Source organism: Atta colombica, unplaced genomic scaffold (genome assembly GCF_001594045.1).
Source record: "Atta colombica isolate Treedump-2 unplaced genomic scaffold, Acol1.0 scaffold203, whole genome shotgun sequence".
Taxonomy (NCBI): domain Eukaryota; kingdom Metazoa; phylum Arthropoda; class Insecta; order Hymenoptera; family Formicidae; genus Atta; species Atta colombica.
The window spans coordinates 441,728-455,683 of record NW_017259298.1 but is presented as its reverse complement, the minus strand read 5'-3'; the positions used below and the strand labels follow the sequence as shown (position 1 = coordinate 455,683).

General features: G+C 32.1%; 1 protein-coding gene across 2 annotated transcripts in view; it reads right to left on the bottom strand.

Moving 5' to 3' along the window:
• Positions 1 to 12,183, bottom strand: part of LOC108687265 — a 112,032-nt gene extending 99,849 nt beyond the window's left edge. For both annotated transcript variants that reach the window (XM_018192952.1, XM_018192953.1), the window contains exon 1: positions 12,028 to 12,183. The gene's annotated coding sequence lies outside the window, so the exon portion shown is untranslated. The remainder of the gene's footprint in view (positions 1 to 12,027) is intronic.
• Between the last annotated feature and the right edge of the window lie 1,773 nt (positions 12,184 to 13,956).

Below are 13,956 nucleotides of genomic sequence, written 5' to 3'. Positions count from 1 at the left end.
TCAACTTCAATCTCTCATTCAACTTACTCTTCATCTTTTTCTAATTCTTGCATTGAAATTAGAAAAAGATAAAGAATTAGTTGAACCGAGATTAAAGTTAAAGTACATTAGAAACGAATGTTAAAAGTTTTTTTCGTATTTTCCACATTGATAATAATAAAATAAGTAACAAAAAATGAATAAAAAATCATTATAAAATAGTAATAGTTAATATATAACTACAATAATATTCAAATTGCTATCGCCTTAAATTAATGTTTCATCAAATTAATATTACATCCAGAAAAAACGTAAGTAACGGCAACTGTATATAAAAGATGACAATTATATAAATATATGTAAAATTAATATATACATAGTTAAATAGAAAAATGCTAATGTACAACCTAAACTAATATAAAACCTGTAACTGTCACTTTTACAATTATATCTTTCTCTTTAAATGAAATAATATATGGATCCATAACTTTCCAGAATTATGAATTTTAAAAATAGGCAAATTCGCGAATTCTCTCGCACGTCTTTGATCTCCAATGGCATTTCTCTACGCATATCCACCTAGCTATTTATCTGTTAGTATGTTTTTATGATAATGATCACTAATAGAAAAGCGCATTCCTCGTTCGATTGTGACCAGTCGGCTGGAATCTCGAAACGACGCTTAGGCTAAGCACAGGCTAGGCACAGGCATAGGCATAGGCATTACTCATACAAACGGGAGAGGTCACGTTTCCCAAGTACTTTCATTCCGCAAGGACACCCGGTATGCGCGAGCGGTTACAGGAGAGCCGCATAACTTCGCCGCTTTTATCTCTCGACGTAGATCTACAAACCGCGCGTTAAAGTTGTTCACGGATCGATAATCCAGGAACGAATTAAATCTTTCTTGTTAATTACTTATAAAAATATAATTACGAGAGTATCAATAAATTTGCATTTAAATTTCCTCCCTAAGCAAATCGTATAATCACCAACATAATGTTTAGATACATACATACACACACACACACACACACACACACACACACACACACACACACACACACACACACACACACATACACACACACATATACACAAAATATAGTCAATTTTAATAAATATTTAGTTGAATGCTGCCAACTAAATATTTATTAAATATAAAGATATATTTGATATAAGAAATGTTAATTTGATTTAACAATCATTTTTTTTTATTGAACAAATATTTACTTACTGTAAGTAAATGTTTAGTTGGCAGTATTGAATTAAATATTTATTAAAATTAACTATATTTTTTTTCAGTGCAGGAACGATTTTGCTGAAGTATCTAAAAATTTAGCTAGATACAAATTTGAAAATAGTTGTTTGGACCATCAAAATAATTACGTAAAACGTTTCACCTGGTTGCAAGTAATGTTAATATTTTTTTGCAGCATTGTCATCAACGTTTAAACATTCTACATGATTATTTTGATGATCCAACAAAATTTTTATATCTAATTAAATTTTTATATACTTCAAAGTTGTTTTTTCTATGTACGATTTTTTTTCTAATTGTGAAACATCTAACAATAAGGTTCAACGTAATAAGGTAATGTTAAAATTTAAAAATCGTAAAAAGACGCTCAATTGAATAAAATCAAATTTGTATAATGAAAAAGGGCTAAAAGCAAAAGCAAGTTATTATTTGCTACCATAAATATAAATATTTTACAATATACATGAAAAACAAATATTTCCATTCTCAATGTTAAAAGTAAAAATTATAAATATATAATATAATCCTAATCACGGATTCAAAAAGTCCCTTCTAATTACACATTTAAAACAAAAACTAAGATTGTAATCTAAATCATTAATAACCCATATTACTTCTCTTGGAGTTGCATGTGCTTGAAAATGTAGTAGGAAAGTTAAAATAGAGAGTTAATAATGTAATTATTTTCCTAATTTATATTGTAGAATATTTAATTATGTTCAAACTATTATACCTTAAGAATGTCAAAGTTTCAACACGGGAAAATACGGACATTTTTCTAAATGATCGCAAGTGCGACTGACGATTCGATAACGCATTACTCAACGCGCGTGTCTCTGACAGAAACAGACGGATCTCTACTCAACGGTGTGTCTGAAAAATTGGGAGTGAGAAAAAAAAATATCACCGAACTTATGATGTATTAAGAAAAATTGGCGCGCGCGTTTTACGCGTAATTTGCAACGCTCCGAACGAATTCGGGGTGTATTTTAACAAGGTACACAGACGCGAAAGGTAAAAGGCCGCAAATAATTGCAATTGCACCGGACGGTTGACGTCACGACGAGAACGAGCGGCGATTGTGAGAGTGTCACGTGCGAAATGCGAAATACGAAAGAGTGAATCGACGACTGCAAACGAAATATCAATTGCCGCACCTCCGCGGGCGTATGTAACATAATAGACCGATTAATAATAAAGCGGCTGCTCGACTCACCGTGCCCGGCCGAGCGTGCTTAATTAATAAATTGACGTTTCATAAATTAATCCGTGCGACTCCGAATTCACAAAGTTCGCCCGGGCTGTTTAAAATTTATCAATAATCTCGACGGCCCGAGTAATTTGGCAGTTTGTTGCCCCGTTTATTTTTCACGTTTTACATTAAATTAGTATCGATGGAGAAAGAAAAAGAGGAGGAGAAAGAAGAGGGAATATCTTCAAACTCTACGTAATCAAGGAACACGTCATTTTTAATTAAATTTCGCCAGATATATTTAAAAAAAAAAAAAAAAAAATCGGGAGCGAATAAAAAAGTTGCCGGAACACAGCGGGACGGTTCTCCGCCGCCAAAATTATCAATCCATTCGAAATGTGTAATCAAACGATAACGTGATTCGATGAACGAAATGTTGCGAGTAACGGCGAGTTGCGCTCGCTCGTTCGATTTGTTAAATCACGCCGATCGATGCGGCGCGTGTTCGATCCGCGATCTCAATACGTAGCAGAAGATTCGATTAAACGGTGAAAGCGCCGCAAAATTCAACGTGGCCTATCGAAAACGTTGCTTTCCATCTCATTCTCTCTCTCTCTCTCTCTTTCGGTCGCGAATTTCGCCGATGCAACTTTGCAAACGCTCGCTCACCCCGAAAGCTTTCAAGCGAATTAAATTCTCTCGAATCGTTTACGATAAAATGTTTCCCTTTAATCTCTCTAATCACCGACGCGCTCTGCAAACTTTCGCGAATTTAACAGGCGGACGTGACTAGGGATGCTTTAAAATATCGATATCCCGCGCTCGCACTCGATTGCTAATATCGAAGTATCAATATCCGATCATTCTTGGCGGCAGAGATTGGAAATGAGCGGCTGCGAGCAGATAAAGCGAGTAAATAACCATAAATAAATCAGGACAGCAAACTGAAGCGCATGACAAGCACTGTTAGCTCGTTGAATCATATCACTCATTTGTTACAACGATACAACAAAAAAAAAAAAAAACAAAGTTTTCCAAAAAATGCATCTGAACGTTTTAAATCGTTACAATTTTATTATATTTTGAAATATAATTTTGGTGATTGTATAGAACATTACAAAAAACGATTTTGCTAAAGTAAAACGTTAGCTAGATGCAGATTTAAAAATAATTCGCAATGAGAGAAATTTAGATAACCAGAGCACGATTAATTTTAAAATGTAATTTCAATACTTAAGCAAGAGTAATTGTTATACTCGGAATTCGAACGTTTCGATTCACTTTTGAGTGATATCTTCATCAGCAATATAATGTTCTTCAATAACTTTAACACGTCCCTCACTCCACATACAGTCTACTAATGGATTGAAAGATTCAAAGTGAGATACAACCATTTGGTTGTAAATGTAAAAAGTGAGATTTTCTGAAAACGCTTGCACCAAATTCTTATAGATATATATATATATATATATATATATATATAGAGTGTCTCTGATCCGCCCGCAATCGGCAAACAAAAGCTGTAAGATAAAAGTAGTATTTTAAAATTAACGTATTTTGAAATTAACATATTTTAAGAAATTATATTTCAAAATAAATACATATTTACAAGTTTTTAAAATGCTCTCCATTTTGAAAACCTAGGGTCAAACTAATAAGACCAGTAAATAGATGTTTTTAAACCTTACAACTTTTGTTTCGAAACATTTCTTTCGAAAATTATTAATTTCCCAAACACTAAAGGATTCTGATACTTTTCGAACACCCAAAAACACGTTTTCACACACTGAGAAAAATAATCTGGTTGGATTAAATATGGTGGAAAATGGACGAATCAGAATTTTCTGACAAAATCTATTAGAATTCTATTTGAGATAACTAGAATTCTGATTAATATAATTACTCTGATAAAAATAAGAATTCTAGTAGATTTTATCAAAAAAATTGCTATACAACCAGAAATTTTTTCCAGTGCAAGAAAATTAATTCTGTTAAACTATTAAAATAATTATATAGGACGCCCAAGCTGATTGTTAGAATGTCAAAACTCTTTGCAACATTATTTACTATTTTTGAGCGTTTTTGAGCGTCGTACATAATAATTTCGATAATCCAAAAAATGATTTATAGCATCTGGCTAAATTTTTAAATACTACAGCAAAATCATTCTTTCTCTATAGAAAAATAAAAATATATTCTTTATATATATATATATTTTTTTTTTCCTTTATATCTTCGTTCTTTTCTCATGATAACTTCAGAGTAACAACTTTTCAGTCGTTGTTGCAATAAATAAGCGATATTTATTAAACTAGGAAATAACAACGAAATGAATTAATAATATGTAAAATAATACATTAATATATATTATACCTAGATACATTCTTCAGTGTACGTATTACGCTGCGTATGTGTATTATAGTTATAAATTACGTTAATTTAATAATTAATTCAGTTAATTATAAACACACTGGCAGGAAGTCAAACAGATTAATGGATAAATACACGCCTCCTACTAAATATGAATACTCTCAACTATAATCATTGTTTGTCGAAATCGTGTTCGAAACCGCCGGCTCGAATGACGTGCTATCAATCACGTGCATCGGTGCATCGGACTTGCACCGCTTGGCGTTACTTTCTTCGTTACGAGATCCATATTGTTACATCACCGGCGTGAATATGTTTATTAGAGCGGTCGACAACCCATACCCTCTCACGCCTCTTCCATTCTCCCTTCCTCATCTTCCATCTCTTTTTCCTGTGGAATTTAATTCTGCTCTCTCCGAACTGACTTATCGATATTTGCGTAAACTGTACGCGTTATAAAATAGACAAGTAATAGTAATTAAGGAATACATCATTAATTAAACAGTCCTTTAACGTTTTAATAAATAAAACGTGATAATGAATGAATTAAAACGCATGGAAGTACATCTTTTCGCGAAATACTTCAGAGAATTCAAAATTGTGCAAACGATTATTATTAATAAAAAAGACACTCCAATTTTACAAAAAAATATGTCTGCTGTTTAAAATATCTATCGTTATTCGTCCTGAAAAATTTTAAACTTTTATTATAAGTTTAAAATAAAATTTTCAAATATTATATATCAAATGAATTATATATATCTCTATTCATTTAATTTAAATATTATCAGGATATCCATATTCAATAATATTTAAAAAAATTATGATAAAATGTTCTAAAACTCGACCTGATCTAATTTTTCATCTACTCCTGAATCGATTGTATTTGTATTCTTTATCCTTATCTGTTCTTCGAAAAGAATTGTTGCTCCATTTTATGGATCAACGATTCTGAAACTTACTGCTTCACAATGTTAGAGAGAAAAAGGAAAGGAAAATAGCAGATAAATCCGTATACGTCGGTATTAACACGACGCCTTATTATCATATATAACACGGCCTACGCCTACGTGCCACAGGTGTAACCAAGAATTCTTGCCCGCAGGACATCGGGACCGTTTCATAACCGTTACAACAGAATCACCGGACAGAACGGCATTCCTTGGCAGTCGCAATTTCAATATGATCTCGTGAATGAATCCCAGCAATTCTCAGCAGGCGCGTTCTCGAGAGGATCTCGCGTTGAAAAGGGGAATCGTGTAGCGAGACCTTTTCACTGGCGAAAATTTAAAAAATCGAAAATCATTTCAAGACACCCGCAAAACTTTATGTTATATATCGCTTCGTTACTTCAATAGCGAGACAACTAAAAAAGACTGATTTTCGAATTATTATGAATGAGTTGAATACACATTTGGAAAATTTGTAAATTTAACACATTTCATAAATGTGTCCTAAACGGTCTACTCTCAAATTTTTGTACTAATTTAACGAAAGAATATGTTAATAAATAACAAATATTATGTAAAAAGGTTAACATGATAAATATAATACTGACACAATTTGTAAGCAATCTGTGGAAGCATATTTTTCAGTAAAATTCATATTTATATATATTATATATGTTGAATTAACATGTATTTTATTTATTCGACTTGGAATTTACTTTTTAAAACGTATTATTTTTATTTTATTTATTCACTCACTTATACATCATAATTTTGACACTAAGAAATGTTAAACATCAATTAATACGTTAAAAATTCAACATAAAATTTTAAGGACTTGTATGAACCGTTTCCAGTATAAATTCAAAGTTTTTTTATTATATAAACATTATTCTATTAGAAGCGAACTAATTTAATTTCATAAAACAATCATCAAAATTATTTCAACTCCAAGACGGTGATTTTTTTTTTTTAAGAATTATAAAACAAGAAGGACAAAAAGGATATTTCCGTAAGAGCAATTTATTGGTGATACATTAGCTAAACATTGAGAATATAATTAAGCCAATATTGAACCAATATTATGCTAATATTGTACCAATAAATTATGCTACTAGGATTGATCACTTTAAGAATATATTCTTCTCGCTATTATCTGATTTAGTTAATAATTTTCTATGAAAAATAGTTTCTGAAAATTGCAAAAAATAGTGTCTGAAAAATAGATTCTCCCTGATTTTTTCTTTTGAGAAATTTAATTTTTTTAGAAATGAAACCGACGAAAATAAATCAATTAATAGTAATAATCTTAATTTCAGTCAGAATTTTAGTGCTAAATAAATATCAAATTTTAGCAAATTTGAAATTGAAATATATTTGCAAAAATTTGTATTTAGATCCTAGTATCATTAAGGTCCTCTTTGTGATTGGATTGTTTTTTCTTAAGTGATTAAGTTTTCGAAGTAAAAGAGCAATATTATAATTTTCGTTTCTTCGTTTATCGTTTAAATCATCAAAGTGTTTGACATTTTTAAAGTTCGCGGTTGGAAAATTGTCGGAAGATCGTCGAAGAATCCATAACGTTCATCCTCTTTCCAATATATTTTGCAGAAGAAGCGTGTTAATGATTGCACACGCGTGCAATATCGAGAGCAAGTTTATTAGCAACGCAATATTTTTCCTTTTTCAAGGTCAGCGAGAGAGACGGGGAAGGTAATAGAACTAGTTCTATGTATAAACGAGATTCCACGAGCAGTAAATTGGCGCGAAAAAAAAAGGCGCACACGCACCTCGAAAGCAGCTGTTTTATCTCTTTCTTTTCTCCGCGAACTAAAACATCCTTGGCTTTCAAAGCCCACCCTCCACCAACCCCTCCCCCTTTCCACTTGTGCTCTTCCCGTTCCCTTCCTCTCTTACATCGTAGCTTTAATTATCGCCTCAAAGGGCCCCGCCCTTTTGCTTTATTTAGCCATCGATGACGTTCCCTTATCCTGCACCGTCAAAGAAAATCCTCAGGGACGTTAATTAACCTTCGAACGCAAAAAAAGCGGGACTGCAAAAACGAATGGGTGCAGCGCCGATATTCATTGCAATAATGAGAGGAAGAAAACTATTCTTTAACCATCATCTTTCTTTGTGTACCATTTCACTTCCGACAGGAAAGCAGGATTTTTGCGATAGCTTCTATTTCCCGGAATTCGTAATCGCATGTAGCTCTGATTTTCATATAGCAATACAATTTATAAATTCCATTTCCGAAACGTAAATCAATTCAGAGTGTGGATATAGCGTTAAGTCCGCGTTCAAGGTATTAAATTAATCTCATTAAAAGAATTAAAACAAAAACGATGGAAAGGTTCGAATTTGAAAAAGGATTTTTGTAAATCTATAATCCATACTCTGCAGTGAAATTCAGGATATGCAAGCATTTTGTATTTCAAATAACAATAACATCGACTATATTTTAGTTAGTTATTTGATTTTCAAAATAACTCATGATTCTATATATACATTTCAATTCAGACAGAAGGAAAATGGTCGCCGTTACCGTTAATTATGTATTTTATAATCATTTCCGGAGCCAACTGTATACTTTTTTTATAAATTATTTTTATTATTATAACATTATAGCAGTGATGACTATAAAAAACAGAATTCCTAACCATAATTATTTTATCATACAACTTATAATCATTTTCGATGCCAACTATGTATATATTTCTTGATCAAAGCATAAATATAATAATAATAAATATATTCATAATTATGTGTTTGATAGAAATATAAATATATATATATAATAACAATTATTAGCATTACAATAGCAATGATAATTATAGAAATGAAACTTCTAATTATAATTATTTTGCCATTATACATCATCACTCACAAATAGCAAACATTTTTCTGTCAGTATATTTCTTAATGAATCTTGTATTCGTTAAACCAATAGAGCAACTGACCGGCTATAAAATTACATGTCGCAAATGAAGATGAAGCTACGATACATCGAGGATGGCAGGGTCAAAGAGAAGGAAATTTACATCGTGACAGAAATCACACGCAGTAAAGAGTTAACAACGAATTACGAGCTGCAATGAACGTGCCGGTCCCGATTCGTGAATTATCTGTCGGGACATAAATTCTGATTTGCAGCAGAACATTTGGCACCGTTCAATACTCGGTCTCACGCTTATACATTTCTCCCTTTTTCTCTCTTTCTTTCTTTTTGCCGTTTCGATAATGGCAAAATGGGCCAGTCATTTTGCGCGTTCGACTTTAAGAGAAATGCGCGATGAAATAGAAGAGGCAGGAGAAAAAAAAGAGGAAAGAACGAGGTAGAGAAAATCCTCCAAGGTTAGAGTTCCATCGGCGACGCGGAATCGCTCGCGGATGATTTCCGTCGATGAAATATTCATAATTTAATATGTCCCTCTTGCAGTCTCATTCAGGCGGGACGGGACGTTCGAGAGATGAAATATTCATTCTCTCAAGATGACGATGATGTCGGTCCGAGAAAATGCGTCATCGATTTCCTCACGAGTATTATAATTATAATTATCCGAGCGGAATCCTCGACGCGTAGTTTTGCGATTCCTCCAATCTTTCCCAACCTTTTAATCCTTCCACTCGATCTGCGAGCTAATACACGTTTTCCATTGTAATCGAAACTTTTCTCGAATGTAAATCTTTCTTTCTCTCTCCCCCTCCCTCCCTCTCTTTTTCTCTTTTGTATTTTAATTTTACAGTTTTTTTCGCTTGCATATAAGAAAATAACGAGTTTCTTGATATTTACGAGAATCCACCTCCGAGATATTTTTCCGTCCAATTTACATTTTACGCAATTTCCAATTTTCCGATGTATCTCACGGAAATATGTATTTCCGTACTCGTTAGTTTTGCAGCGCCGGCATGACTTGGCAAATATCCGGGCATCGACGAACTCCTTCGTCGATATAAGATATTTCGTGCGTACAATTCGTTCACTTTTTTACAGGACTTCTAAATTTAACGCATTTTTTTTTTCGCGCTCAAAGAGAAGGACAGTGAGTGAGTGAGTGAGCGAGTGAGAGAGAGAGAGAGAGAGAGAGAAACGATGAACGTACACAATCGAATACGTTTCAAGTCCGACAAACCGAATCGATGGGCAGTTTATAAAATGTATTCTGAAAAATGTATTTGCAAATTTGAATGCGAATGTTATTAAGCAGCAAGCTTCGACCTGAAATAGAATTCTTTCTTTCACCTAACTTAAGATTCTAAGCAAAATCGTGAGGCTCGTAACATATTCTTGTAAGAATTTTTAAGTGCTTATGCAATATTTTTACAGACAGCTTCTTAGCCGATAAAAATTTACAAGAAATCGTAGATATTTACGAATATTAATCGTACGTCTTATAATACGTGCGCATAAAATTAGAATACTATACTCATAAGTTCTTTACAAATTTTACGAGATTTTATACGTTACGAGTCTTACGATTCTGCTTAGAATTGACCCGAATATTATAATCTCATCGATCTAATTTCCACTTGTAAAAGATGGCAGACTGAAAAAAAGAGAGCGAAAAAGAGATAAATAAAAGCTTTATTAGTGCTGTTCATAAATAAGAACATCTTCTAAGAACATACAAGTGAAAAGAAAAGCAGAAAAATAAAAATATATCGAATAGCAAAAATAGTACAAAAGGAAGAGAGTAATACAAGTAAGTAAAATATAAAAATAACAATTATTAGTTTAATTAAATTAAACTCTATAGAAGCAAAGATAGAAAACAGAGGAATAGCGAATAAAAAGAAAAAGAACGAGAGATAGATAGATAAAGGCGTTTATTACTATTCCAAGGCATTTTCTCTCTGAGAAAATAAAATGGACAGTAAAAGAATGAAAATATACAAACAACGAAAATAACACGACAAAGATAGTACAAATAAAATATAAAAATAAAAACTATAAATTGTATAAAAACAAAGTTAAAAACCAAAGGATAGTAGAGAGAAAGACAGAGAAAAGAGAGCAGGATTTCGGTATTTCATACTCGCGACTCCCGCGCAAGAATTCCAAGAATTTTACAAGGTCGTAAACATTCGAGTCGCAAAACATTCCGCAGCAGCGGTTATAATAACAATTGTCACTACAAGCCGTATATGCGATGCGATTTAGGATATTCTTCTAACATTTGCCGAATAGGTAAGAGAAATAAGCAGGTTAATAACAGAGTTTTTCTCCGACACATTTTTTAAAAGTTAGAGAAAGAGAGAAACGCCGTATGCGTTACTTAAATTTAATTTAACAAGAATCATAATTACAAAAATAAAAATTGTGGCTCCAAAAAGAAATCGGAAGAAACTAAACTATTACCGATGCTATATTAATACGCATTAAATAATATTTAATAAAGATTAGATCAGGTTTGCTAAAAATTCCTCGCCCTAAAATTCCATAATTTTTCCTTCATTTCTGGATACATTGTACAATTTTTCTTAATGCTTTCATTAAATTTTTTTTGCATTTTTTCCTGATTTGGAAATATTTTGTTAAGAGAGTAATTTAACATAGCAATGTAAATTACTATTAATGCTGAAACTGTTTACATTTAATTGTTCAGTCGAAATTTATTAAACTTCTATAAAGCCAAGAATTTTAATTTGCCAGAAAATTTTGCAAAATACTCTGATTTTTTCCTGATTTCCCTGATTTTCAATTGTATGGCAATCCTGTAAAAGTTTCGGACATAACAAAATCATATTACACAAAAATCCTACTATTATTTATTATTCCTTTAAAATATTTTTTATTATTTCTTTGTGTGAAGTGTCAAAAAATCATGGTAATTATTTAGGGAAAAGTCCCCTCATTGTCAGTTAACGCGTATCGAATCTATTTTTTTCTCACGTGTAAATTTAAAAATTCTCGCAATCAGTTTAGAAAATAAATACAAGCTCTCTCTGTTTCCGTTCAGTCATCACAACTTTTTCCGTCAAGTATTTTTTTTTTACAACTGTGTGAAATTAAAATAATTTCATCACGTTCTCCACACCGCGTTTTCTACCCCAATTATAATTCCGAACCAGAATTGACGCAGGAGCTTCAATCAGCGATCCCAATTTCTCGTATAATTACCTTACAGTATCAGAGCGAAAGCAGTATTGTCGCGACCTGCGGCGATTTATAAAAACCGAGCTGACGTATTCCAACGTCCACGGATGGCTCACGGATTCGCGCTCCGAGTGATCGTATAATTTCCTTTGCCGGATCAATTTAACGCGAGGCTCACCTGAAATCTTAGCGGAGAGTCGGCGGATCCAGGAGATCCACGGATGAACGAGTATCGAACTGCTGGAGCAGCAAGCTGGAGAGCAAGATGTTACTTTCGGGAGAGACGACTCGGAGTTCACCTCACAGGACGAACGAACGGCACGGAAACGACCCGCACAGCACGACGCGCGCGAGATGACTGTCGGACGTCGGAACTACAGTCGCGGACCGCGGGAGCTGCCGAGTGCCGAGCAGCCGCTCGGCACCGCTCGGTATCGCTCGGCACCGCTCGGCTTCTCCTCGGCGGGGAAGCACGCGCGAATCGTACACTCACAACCTATTAACCCTTTGTGTCTTCGAGAGAGTAGTTTAAATAATAATCTTCGCCGCAACACATCTTCCTCGCCCCGATGACACCCCGCAACTGCATCAAAATCCTCCGGAGAAATGACGGAAATCATACACTGTAGAAATGTTCTTAAATTTCATTAAATTTTAAGTGTAACTTACACCATTTGAACTTAATCTCAAGACATTATAAATTTAATGTATTTATATTACTATATATAAAAAATATATATCTGTGTACATGTATATAAAATTTAATGTATTTTTCATGACAATTTATGAAATTTAATGTACAGGTTCATTGCATTTAAGTAACTACTATAACTTAATTTTCAGTTAAGTCATTCATTACTTTTAATTTTTATAATTAAAAAGTATATTTGTGTATTTATGTACATGTACATAAAATTTAATGTATTTTTCATGACAATTTATGAAATTTAATGTACAGGTTCATTGCATTTAAGTAACTACTATAACTTAATTTTCAGTTAAGTCATTCATTACTTTTAACTTTTCATTCATAACCACGAGCTTCATTTACATGTAAAGGAAGCTCGTGGTTACATTTCTAATAGTGTACTAAGGTGCGGAAATAAAGTTCTCTATACTGTAATCACAAGCTAAGAAACATTTCGTATTTATGTTGGAAATGACCCACTCAAATCCTTGTTAAGATTTTACGTTATATTTTTAACATATTCGAACGTTAATTCAACATAATGTGGTTATTTAAATATTCTTTGAATATTGTTTGATTGTTTGATTAAATTGATATTCAACATTTACTTACGTGTCGAAATAAAACAATTTGTGAATAAATGAATAAATAACGTAACAATAATGTATATCTCTTTCTCTCTTTATAATGTATATCTTAAAACGTAAATTCCAAGAATAAAATGCATGTCAATTTAACATACTATAAACGTTAATTTTGAAAAAAATATACTTCCACAATTTATTTATAAATCGTATCGGTATTATATTCCTTATGTTAATTTTTTTACATAATATTTGTATTATTTTCTACAATATTTATCTTGTACCAAATTAACATAAAAATTTGAGTGAATTTAGAGCACGTAAAATGTGTTAAATTTAAATATAAATTTTCTAGCTAAAAAAGAGTGTAAAAGAATTTCCTACACTGGAGAGTTTCTAATGTAAAGAGAGAGAAAAGGGATTACTTGGTTTACTTTTTTTCTATGTAATAATTATCTTTAACATATTTTTTTTATTAATCTTAATATATTCATTATAAATTTCAGAAAAACTTATTATTATGTACATAGTTACAAGAACTATAAAAAGAAAATTATAAAATTTATCAAGAAGCAGTTTTATATGTGTAATAAGCAAATCAAAATGTTGCTTTATTTAATGTCAGTCGAAGTAAAACTTACTAAAATTTAGAACATGTTTTGAATAAACGTGATCTTGTGATGAACTTATAGATTTGTGGATATATAAACTTTTGAAATATTTAGAACAAGTAATTATTATTTGCGTACAATATATATCTTTTTATGTGTATCATTCGCCCGGAGATATCTGAACATTCCTGGATGTGTCGCATTAAAAGATAATATTAAATTTC